Genomic DNA, 14388 nt, shown 5'->3' on the forward strand with positions numbered 1-14388 from the left:
TAGCGTTATACGTTATAACGTAAAATTATATAACGATAGACATCATATAGTGATGCAATATAAAGTTATAAGCCATATAGTGGTGCAATATAAAGTTATACGTCATATCGTGATGCAATATAAGTTTATAAGTTATAACGTAGTAGTATCATCGTTATACGTCATACAGTGATTCAATAATACGTTATACGTTGTATAGAGATGCAATATAACGTATAGGTTATAACGTAATAGTATATAACGTTATACGTCATATAGTGATGCAATATAAGATGATACGTCATATAGTGGTGCAATATATCGTTATACGCTATAACGTAATAGTATATAACGTTATACGTCATATAGTGGTGCAATATATCGTTATGCGTTATAACGTAACAGTATATGACGTTATACGTCATATAGTGATGCAATATAGCGTTATACGTTATAACGTAAAATTATATAACGTTAGACATCAATATAGTGATGCAATATAACGTTATGCGTTATAACGTAATAGTATATAACGTTATACGTCATATAGTGGTGCAATATATCGTTATGCGTTATAACGTAACAGTATATGACGTTATACGTCATATAGTGATGCAATATAGCGTTATACGCTATAACGTAATATTATATAACGTTGTACGTCATATAGTGATGCAATATAGCGTTATACGTTATAACGTAAAATTATATAACGTTAGACATCATATAGTGATGCAGTATAACGTTATACGTCATATAGTGATGCAATATATATTGATACGTCATATAGTGGTGCAATATATCGTTATACGCTATAACGTAATAGTATATAACGTTATACGTCATATAGTGGTGCAATATATCGTTATGCGTTATAACGTAACAGTGTATGACGTTATACGTCATATAGTGATGCAATATAGCGTTATACGTTATGACGTAAAATTATATAACGTTAGACATCATATAGTGATGCAATATAACGTTATACGTTATAGCGTAATATTATATAAGGTTATAATTCGTATAGTGATGCAATATAACGTTATAAGTTATAACGTAATTGTATCAACGTTATACGTCATATAGTTATGCAATGTAGCGTTATACGTTATAACGTAATAGTATATAACGTTAGACATCATATAGTGATGCAATATATCGTTATACGTTATATCGTAATAGTATATAACGTTATACGTCATATAGTGATGCAATATAAAGTGATACGTCATATAGTGGTAGCAATATATCGTTATACGCTATAACGTAATAGTATATAACGTTATACGTCATATAGTGATGCAATATAAAGTGATACGTCTTATAGTGGTGCAATATATCGTTATGCGTTATAACGTAACAGTATATGACGTTATACGTCATATAGTGATGCAATATAGCGTTATACGTTATAACGTAATAGTATATAACGTTATACGTCATATAGTGTTGCAATATAGCGTTATACGTTATAACGTAAAATTATATAACGTTAGACATCATATAGTGATGCAATATAACGTTATGCGTCATAACGTAATATTATATAACGTTATACGTCATATAGTGGTGCAATATAGCGTTATACGTTATAACGTAAAATTATATAACGTTAGACATCATATAGTGATGCAATATAACGTTATACGTTATAACGTAATAGTATATAACGTTATACGTCATATAGTGATGCAATAATACGTTATACGTCATATAGTTATGCAATGTAGCGTTATACGTTATAACGTAATAGTATATAACGTTAGACATCATATAGTGATGCAATATATCGTTATACGTTATATCGTAACATTGTATAACGTTATACGTCATATAGTGATGCAATATAAGATGATACGTCATATAGTGGTGCAATATATCGTTATACGCTATAACGTAATAGTATATAACGTTATACGTCATATAGTGATGCAATATAGCGTTATACGTTATGACGTAAAATTATATAACGTTAGACATCATATAGTGAAGCAATATAACGTTATACGTTATAGCGTAATATTATATAAGGTTATAATTCGTATAGTGATGCAATATAACATTATAAGTTATAACGTAATTGTATCAACGTTATACGTCATATAGTGATGCAATAATACGTTATACGTCATATAGTTATGCAATGTAGCGTTATACGTTATAACGTAATAGTATATAACGTTATACGTCACATAGTAATGCATAATGTCGTTATACGTTATAACGTAATACCCCGTAACGTTATACTTGATATAGTGATGCAATATAACGTTATACGTCATATAGTGATGCAATATAAAGTGATACGTCATATAGTGGTGCAATATATCGTTATACGCTATAACGTAATAGTATATAACGTTATACGTCACATAGTAATGCATAATGTCGTTATACGTTATAACGTAATACCCCGTAACGTTATACTTGATATAGTGATGCAATATAACGTTATACGTCATATAGTGATGCAATATAAAGTGATACGTCATATAGTGGTGCAATATAGCGTTATACGTTATAACGTAAAATTATATAACGTTAGACATCATATAGTGATGCAATATAACGTTATGCGTCATAACGTAATAGTATATAACGTTATACGTCATATAGTGGTGCAATATATCGTTATGCGTTATAACGTAACAGTATATGACGTTATACGTCATATAGTGATGCAATATAGCGTTATACGCTATAACGTAATAGTATATAACGTTGTAAGTCATATAGTGATGCAATATAGCGTTATACGTTATAACGTAAAATTATATAACGTTAGACATCATATAGTGATGCAATATAACGTTATACGTTATAACGTAATAGTATATAACGTTATACGTCATATAGTGGTGCAATATATCGTTATGCGTTATAACGTAACAGTATATGACGTTATACGTCATATAGTGATGCAATATAGCGTTATACGTTATAACGTAAAATTATATAACGTTAGACATCATATAGTGATGCAATATAACGTTATACGTTATAACGTAATATTATATAAGGTTATAATTCGTATAGTGATGCAATATAACGTTATAAGTTATAACGTAATAGTATCAACGTTATACGTCATATAGTGATGCAATAATACGTTATACGTCATATAGTTATGCAATGTAGCGTTATACGTTATAACGTAAAATTATATAACGATAGACATCATATAGTGATGCAATATAAAGTTATAAGCCATATAGTGGTGCAATATAAAGTTATACGTCATATCGTGATGCAATATAAGTTTATAAGTTATAACGTAGTAGTATCATCGTTATACGTCATACAGTGATTCAATAATACGTTATACGTTGTATAGAGATGCAATATAACGTTATAGGTTATAACGTAATAGTATATAACGTTATACGTCATATAGTGATGCAATATAAGATGATACGTCATATAGTCGTGCAATATATCGTTATACGCTATAACGTAATAGTATATAACGTTATACGTCATATAGTGGTGCAATATATCGTTATGCGTTATAACGTAACAGTATATGACGTTATACGTCATATAGTGATGCAATATAGCGTTATACGTTATAACGTAAAAATTATATAACGTTAGACATTGTATAGTGATGCAATATAACGTTATGCGTTATAACGTAATAGTATATAACGTTATACGTCATATAGTGGTGCAATATAACGTTATGCGTTATAACGTAACAGTATATGACGTTATACGTCATATAGTGATGCAATATAGCGTTATACGCTATAACGTAATATTATATAACGTTGTACGTCATATAGTGTTGCAATATAGCGTTATACGTTATAACGTAAAATTATATAACGTTAGACATCATATAGTGATGCAATATAACGTTATACGTTATAACGTAATAGTATATAACGTTATACGTCATATAGTGATGCAATATAAAGTGATACGTCATATAGTGGTGCAATATATCGTTATACGCTATAACGTAATAGTATATAACGTTATACGTCATATAGTGGTGCAATATATCGTTATGCGTTATAACGTAACAGTATATGACGTTATACGTCATATAGTGATGCAATATAGCGTTATACGTTATGACGTAAAATTATATAACGTTAGACATCATATAGTGATGCAATATAACGTTATACGTTATAGCGTAATATTATATAAGGTTATAATTCGTATAGTGATGCAATACAACGTTATAAGTTATAACGTAATTGTATCAACGTTATACGTCATATAGTGATGCAATAATACGTTATACGTCATATAGTTATGCAATGTAGCGTTATACGTTATAACGTAATAGTATATAACGTTAGAAATCATATAGTGATGCAATATATCGCTATACGTTATATCGTAATAGTATATAACGTTATACGTCATATAGTGATGCAATATAAAGTGATACGTCATATAGTGGTGCAATATATCGTTATACGCTATAACGTAATAGTATATAACGTTATACGTCATATAGTGATGCAATATAGCGTTATACGTTATAACCTAAAATTATATAACGTTAGACATCATATAGTGGTGCAATATAAAGTTATAAGTCATATAGTGGTGCAATATAAAGTTATACGTCATATCGTGATGCAATATAACGTTATAAGTTACAACGTAGTAGTATCAACGTTATACGTCATACAGTGATTCAATAATACGTTATACGTTGTATAGAGATGCAATATAACGTTATAGGTTATAACGTAATACGTCACATAGTAATGCATAATGTCGTTATACGTTATAACGTAATACTCCGTAACGTTATACTTGATATAGTGATGCAATATAACGTTATACGTTATAACGTAACAGTATACTACGTATACGTTATACGTAGTATAGTGATGCAATATATCGTTGTAAGTGATATAGTGATGCAATATAACGTTATAGGTTATAACGTAATAGTATATAACGTTATACGTCACATAGTAATGCATAATGTCGTTATACGTTATAACGCAATACTCCGTAACGTTATACTTGATATAGTGATGCAATATAACGTTATACGTTATAACGTAACAGTATACTACGTATACGTTATACGTAGTATAGTGATGCAATATATCGTTGTAAGTGATATAGTGAATGCAATATAACGTTATGCGTTATAACGTAATATTATATAAGGTTATAATTCGTATAGTGATGCAATATAACGTTATAAGTTATAACGTAATAGTATCAACGTTATACGTCATACAGTGATTCAATAATACGTTATACGTTATATAGAGATGCAATATAACGGTTATAGGTTATAACGTAATAGTATATAACGTTATACGTCACTCAGTAATGCATAATGTCGTTATACGTTATAACGTAATACTCCGTAACGTTATACTTGATATACTGATGCAATATAACGTTATACGTTATAACGTAATATTATATAACGTTATACGTCATATAGTGGTGCAATATATCGTTATTCGTTATAACGTAACAGTATATGACGTTATACGTCATATAGTAATGCAATATAACGTTGTAAGTGATATAGTGATGCAATATAACGTTATACGTTATAACGTAATAGTATATAACGTTATACGTCATATAGTGGTGCAATATATCGTTATTCGTTATAACGTAACCGTATATGACGTTATACGTCATATAGTAATGCAATATAACGTTGTAAGTGATATAGTGATGCAATATAACGTTATACGTTATAACGTAATAGTATATAACGTTATACGTCATATAGTGATGCAATAATACGTTATACGTCATATAGAGATGCAATATAACGTTTTACGTCATATAGTGATGCAATATAGCGTTATACGTTATAACGTAATAGTACATGACGTTATGCGTCATATAGTGATGAAATATAACGTTATAAGTGATATAGTGATGCAATACATCGTTATACCTTATAACGTAATAGTATATAACGTTACACGTCATATAGTGATGCAATATAACGTTATAAGTTATAACGTAATAGTATCAACGTTATACTTCATATAGTGATGCAATAATACGTTATACGTCATATAGTTATGCAATGTAGCGTTATACGTTATAACGTAATAGTATATAACGTTAGACATCATATAGTGATGCAATATATCGTTATACGTTATATCGTAACAGTATATAACGTTATACGTCATATAGTGATGCAATATAAATTGATACGTCATATAGTGGTGCAATATATCGTTATACGTTATATCGTAACAGTATATAACGTTATACGTCATATAGTGATGCAATATAAATTGATACGTCATATAGTGGTGCAATATATCGTTATACGGTATAACGTAACAGTATATGACGTTATACGTCATATAGTGATGCAATATAAAATGATACGTCATATAGTGGTGCAATATATCGTTATACGCTATAACGTAATAGTATATAACGTTATACGTCATATAGTGGTGCAATATATCGTTATTCGTTATAACGTAACCGTATATGACGTTATACGTCATATAGTAATGCAATATAACGTTGTAAGTGATACAGTGAAGCAATATAACGATTATGCGTTATAACATAATATTATATAAGGTTATACTTCATATAGTGATGCAATATAACGTTATAAGTTATAACGTAATAGTATAAACGTTATACGTCATATAGTGATGCAATAATACGTTATACGTCATATAGTTATGCAATGTAGCGTTATACGTTACAACGTAATAGTATATAACGTTAGACATCATATAGTGATGCAATATATCGTTATACGTTATATCGTAATAGTATATAACGTTATACGTCATATAGTGATGCAATATAAAGTGATACGTCATATAGTGGTGCAATATATCGTTATACGCTATAACGTAATAGTATATAACGTTATACGTCATATAGTGATGCAATATAGCGTTATACGTTATAATATAAACTATATAACGTTAGACATCATATAGTGATGCAATATAAAGTTATAAGTCATATAGTGGTGCAATATAAAGTTATACGTCATATCGTGATGCAATATAACGTTATAAGTTATAACGTAGTAGTTTCAACGTTATACGTCATACAGTGATTCAATAATACGTTATACGTCATATAGTGGTGCAATATATCGTTATTCGTTATAACGTAACAGTATATGACGTTATACGTCATATAGTAATGCAATATAACGTTGTAAGTGATATAGTGATGCAATATAACGTTATACGTTATAACGTAATAGTATATAACGTTATACGTCATATAGTGATGCAATATAACGTTATACGTTATAACGTAATAGTATATAACGTTATACGTCATATAGAGATGCTATATAACGTTATACGTCATATAGAGATGCAATATAATGTTATACGTTATAACGTAATAGTCTATATCGTTATACGTCATATGGAGAAGCAATATAACGTTATAAGTGATATAGTGATGCAATATATCGTTATACCTCATAACGTAATAGTATATAACGTTATACGTCATATAGTGATGCAGTATAACGTTATAGGTTATAACGTAATAGTATATAACGTTATACGTCATATAGTGATGCAGTATAACGTTATAGGTTATAACGTAATAGTATATAACGTTATACGTCAAATGGTAATGCAATATGTCGCTATACGTTATAACATAATACTCCATAACGTTATACGTGATATAGTGATGCAATATAACGTTGTAAGTGATATAGTGATGCAATATAACGTTGTAAGTGATATAGTGATCCAATATAACGTTATGCGTTATAACGTAATATTATATAAGGTTATACTTCATATACTGATTCTTTATAACGTTGTAAGTGATATAGTGATGCAATATAACGTTATGCGTTATAACGTAATATTATATAAGGTTATAATTCGTATAGTGATGCAATATAACGTTATAAGTTATAACGTAATAGTATCAACGTTATACGTCATACAGTGATTCAATAATACGTTATACGTTATATAGAGATGCAATATAACGTTATAGGTTATAACGTAATAGTATATAACGTTATACGTCACATAGTAATGCATAATGTCGTTATACGTTATAACGTAATACTCTGTAACGTTATACTTGATATAGTGATGCAATATAACGTTATACGTTATAACGTAACAGTATATGACGTTATACGTCATATAGTGATGCAATATAGCGTTATACGTTATAACATAAAATTATATAACGTTAGACATCATATAGTGATGCAATATAATGTTATGCGTCATAACGTAATAGTATATATATCGTTATACGTCATATAGTGGTGCAATATAGCGTTATACGTTATAACGTAAAATTATATAACGTTAGACATCATATAGTGATGCAATATAACGTTATACGTTATAACGTAATAGTATATAACGTTATACGTCATATAGTGGTGCATAATGTCGTTATACGTTATAACGTAATACTCCGTAACGTCATACTTGATATAGTGATGCAATATAACGTTATACGCTATAACGTAATAGTATATAACGTTATACGTCATATAGTGGTGCAATGTATCGTTATGCGTTATAACGTAACAGTATATGACGTTATACGTCACATAGTGATGCAATATAGCGTTATACGTTATAACGTAAAATTATATAACGTTAGACATCATATAGTGATGCAATATAACGTTATACGTTATAACGTAATATTATATAAGGTTATAATTCGTATAGTGATGCAATATAACGTTATAAGTTATAACGTAATAGTATCAACGTTATACGTCATATCGTGATGCAATAATACGTTATACGTCATATAGTTATGCAATGTAGCGTTATACGTTATAACGTAATAGTATATAACGTTAGACATCATATAGTGATGCAATATATCGTTATACGGTATATCGTAACAGTGTATAACGTTATACGTCATATAGTGATGCAATATAAGATGATACGTCATATAGTGGTGCAATATATCGTTATACGCTATAACGTAATAGTATATAACGTTATACGTCATATAGTGATGCAATATAGCGTTATACGTTATAACGTAAAATTATATAACGTTAGACATCATATAGTGATGCAATATAACGTTATACGTTATAACGTAATAGTATATAACGTTATACGTCATATAGTTATGCAAGGTAGCGTTATACGTTATAACGTAAAATTATATAACGATAGACATCATATAGTGATGCAATATAAAGTTATAAGCCATATAGTGGTGCAATATAAAGTTATACGTCATATCGTGATGCAATATAAGTTTATAAGTTATAACGTAGTAGTATCATCGTTATACGTCATACAGTGATTCAATAATACGTTATACGTTGTATAGAGATGCAATATAACGTTATAGGTTATAACGTAATAGTATATAACGTTATACGTCACATAGTAATGCATAATGTCGTTATACGTTATAACGCAATACTCCGTAACGTTATACTTGATATAGTGATGCAATATAACGTTATACGTTATAACGTAACAGTATACTACGTATACGTTATACGTAGTATAGTGATGCAATATATCGTTGTAAGTGATATAGTGATGCAATATAACGTTATGCGTTATAACGTAATATTATATAAGGTTATAATTCGTATAGTGATGCAATATAACGTTATAAGTTATAACGTAATAGTATCAACGTTATACGTCATACAGTGATTCAATAATACGTTATACGTTATATAGAGATGCAATATAACGTTATAGGTTATAACGTAATAGTATATAACGTTATACGTCACTCAGTAATGCATAATGTCGTTATACGTTATAACGTAATACTCCGTAACGTTATACTTGATATACTGATGCAATATAACGTTATACGTTATAACGTAATATTATATAACGTTATACGTCATATAGTGGTGCAATATATCGTTATTCGTTATAACGTAACAGTATATGACGTTATACGTCATATAGTAATGCAATATAACGTTGTAAGTGATATAGTGATGCAATATAACGTTATACGTTATAACGTAATAGTATATAACGTTATACGTCATATAGTGGTGCAATATATCGTTATTCGTTATAACGTAACCGTATATGACGTTATACGTCATATAGTAATGCAATATAACGTTGTAAGTGATATAGTGATGCAATATAACGTTATACGTTATAACGTAATAGTATATAACGTTATACGTCATATAGTGATGCAATAATACGTTATACGTCATATAGAGATGCAATATAACGTTTTACGTCATATAGTGATGCAATATAGCGTTATACGTTATAACGTAATAGTACATGACGTTATGCGTCATATAGTGATGAAATATAACGTTATAAGTGATATAGTGATGCAATACATCGTTATACCTTATAACGTAATAGTATATAACGTTACACGTCATATAGTGATGCAATATAACGTTATAAGTTATAACGTAATAGTATCAACGTTATACTTCATATAGTGATGCAATAATACGTTATACGTCATATAGTTATGCAATGTAGCGTTATACGTTATAACGTAATAGTATATAACGTTAGACATCATATAGTGATGCAATATATCGTTATACGTTATATCGTAACAGTATATAACGTTATACGTCATATAGTGATGCAATATAAATTGATACGTCATATAGTGGTGCAATATATCGTTATACGTTATATCGTAACAGTATATAACGTTATACGTCCATATAGTGATGCAATATAAATTGATACGTCATATAGTGGTGCAATATATCGTTATACGGTATAACGTAACAGTATATGACGTTATACGTCATATAGTGATGCAATATAAAATGATACGTCATATAGTGGTGCAATATATCGTTATACGCTATAACGTAATAGTATATAACGTTATACGTCATATAGTGGTGCAATATATCGTTATTCGTTATAACGTAACCGTATATGACGTTATACGTCATATAGTAATGCAATATAACGTTGTAAGTGATACAGTGAAGCAATATAACGATTATGCGTTATAACATAATATTATATAAGGTTATACTTCATATAGTGATGCAATATAACGTTATAAGTTATAACGTAATAGTATAAACGTTATACGTCATATAGTGATGCAATAATACGTTATACGTCATATAGTTATGCAATGTAGCGTTATACGTTACAACGTAATAGTATATAACGTTAGACATCATATAGTGATGCAATATATCGTTATACGTTATATCGTAATAGTATATAACGTTATACGTCATATAGTGATGCAATATAAAGTGATACGTCATATAGTGGTGCAATATATCGTTATACGCTATAACGTAATAGTATATAACGTTATACGTCATATAGTGATGCAATATAGCGTTATACGTTATAATATAAACTATATAACGTTAGACATCATATAGTGATGCAATATAAAGTTATAAGTCATATAGTGGTGCAATATAAAGTTATACGTCATATCGTGATGCAATATAACGTTATAAGTTATAACGTAGTAGTTTCAACGTTATACGTCATACAGTGATTCAATAATACGTTATACGTCATATAGTGGTGCAATATATCGTTATTCGTTATAACGTAACAGTATATGACGTTATACGTCATATAGTAATGCAATATAACGTTGTAAGTGATATAGTGATGCAATATAACGTTATACGTTATAACGTAATAGTATATAACGTTATACGTCATATAGTGATGCAATATAACGTTATACGTTATAACGTAATAGTATATAACGTTATACGTCATATAGAGATGCTATATAACGTTATACGTCATATAGAGATGCAATATAATGTTATACGTTATAACGTAATAGTCTATATCGTTATACGTCATATGGAGAAGCAATATAACGTTATAAGTGATATAGTGATGCAATATATCGTTATACCTCATAACGTAATAGTATATAACGTTATACGTCATATAGTGATGCAGTATAACGTTATAGGTTATAACGTAATAGTATATAACGTTATACGTCATATAGTGATGCAGTATAACGTTATAGGTTATAACGTAATAGTATATAACGTTATACGTCAAATGGTAATGCAATATGTCGCTATACGTTATAACATAATACTCCATAACGTTATACGTGATATAGTGATGCAATATAACGTTGTAAGTGATATAGTGATGCAATATAACGTTGTAAGTGATATAGTGATCCAATATAACGTTATGCGTTATAACGTAATATTATATAAGGTTATACTTCATATACTGATTCTTTATAACGTTGTAAGTGATATAGTGATGCAATATAACGTTATGCGTTATAACGTAATATTATATAAGGTTATAATTCGTATAGTGATGCAATATAACGTTATAAGTTATAACGTAATAGTATCAACGTTATACGTCATACAGTGATTCAATAATACGTTATACGTTATATAGAGATGCAATATAACGTTATAGGTTATAACGTAATAGTATATAACGTTATACGTCACATAGTAATGCATAATGTCGTTATACGTTATAACGTAATACTGTGTAACGTTATACTTGATATAGTGATGCAATATAACGTTATACGTTATAACGTAACAGTATATGACGTTATACGTCATATAGTGATGCAATATAGCGTTATACGTTATAACATAAAATTATATAACGTTAGACATCATATAGTGATGCAATATAATGTTATGCGTCATAACGTAATAGTATATATATCGTTATACGTCATATAGTGGTGCAATATAGCGTTATACGTTATAACGTAAAATTATATAACGTTAGACATCATATAGTGATGCAATATAACGTTATACGTTATAACGTAATAGTATATAACGTTATACGTCATATAGTGGTGCAATGTATCGTTATGCGTTATAACGTAACAGTATATGACGTTATACGTCACATAGTGATGCAATATAGCGTTATACGTTATAACGTAAAATTATATAACGTTAGACATCATATAGTGATGCAATATAACGTTATACGTTATAACGTAATATTATATAAGGTTATAATTCGTATAGTGATGCAATATAACGTTATAAGTTATAACGTAATAGTATCAACGTTATACGTCATATAGTGATGCAATAATACGTTATACGTCATATAGTTATGCAATGTAGCGTTATACGTTATAACGTAATAGTATATAACGTTAGACATCATATAGTGATGCAATATATCGTTATACGTTATATCGTAACAGTGTATAACGTTATACGTCATATAGTGATGCAATATAAGATGATACGTCATATAGTGGTGCAATATATCGTTATACGCTATAACGTAATAGTATATAACGTTATACGTCATATAGTGATGCAATATAGCGTTATACGTTATAACGTAAAATTATATAACGTTAGACATCATATAGTGATGCAATATAACGTTATACGTTATAACGTAATAGTATATAACGTTATACGTCATATAGTTATGCAAGATAGCGTTATACGTTATAACGTAAAATTATATAACGATAGACATCATATAGTGATGCAATATAAAGTTATAAGCCATATAGTGGTGCAATATAAAGTTATACGTCATATCGTGATGCAATATAAGTTTATAAGTTATAACGTAGTAGTATCATCGTTATACGTCATACAGTGATTCAATAATACGTTATACGTTGTATAGAGATGCAATATAACGTTATAGGTTATAACGTAATAGTATATAACGTTATACGTCACATAGTAATGCATAATGTCGTTATACGTTATAACGCAATACTCCGTAACGTTATACTTGATATAGTGATGCAATATAACGTTATACGTTATAACGTAACAGTATACTACGTATACGTTATACGTAGTATAGTGATGCAATATATCGTTGTAAGTGATATAGTGATGCAATATAACGTTATGCGTTATAACGTAATATTATATAAGGTTATAATTCGTATAGTGATGCAATATAACGTTATAAGTTATAACGTAATAGTATCAACGTTATACGTCATACAGTGATTCAATAATACGTTATACGTTATATAGAGATGCAATATAACGTTATAGGTTATAACGTAATAGTATATAACGTTATACGTCACTCAGTAATGCATAATGTCGTTATACGTTATAACGTAATACTCCGTAACGTTATACTTGATATACTGATGCAATATAACGTTATACGTTATAACGTAATATTATATAACGTTATACGTCATATAGTGGTGCAATATATCGTTATTCGTTATAACGTAACAGTATATGACGTTATACGTCATATAGTAATGCAATATAACGTTGTAAGTGATATAGTGATGCAATATAACGTTATACGTTATAACGTAATAGTATATAACGTTATACGTCATATAGTGGTGCAATATATCGTTATTCGTTATAACGTAACCGTATATGACGTTATACGTCATATAGTAATGCAATATAACGTTGTAAGTGATATAGTGATGCAATATAACGTTATACGTTATAACGTA

This window comes from Bombus affinis, unplaced genomic scaffold (genome assembly GCF_024516045.1).
Source record: "Bombus affinis isolate iyBomAffi1 unplaced genomic scaffold, iyBomAffi1.2 ctg00000135.1, whole genome shotgun sequence".
Taxonomy (NCBI): Eukaryota; Metazoa; Arthropoda; class Insecta; order Hymenoptera; family Apidae; genus Bombus; species Bombus affinis.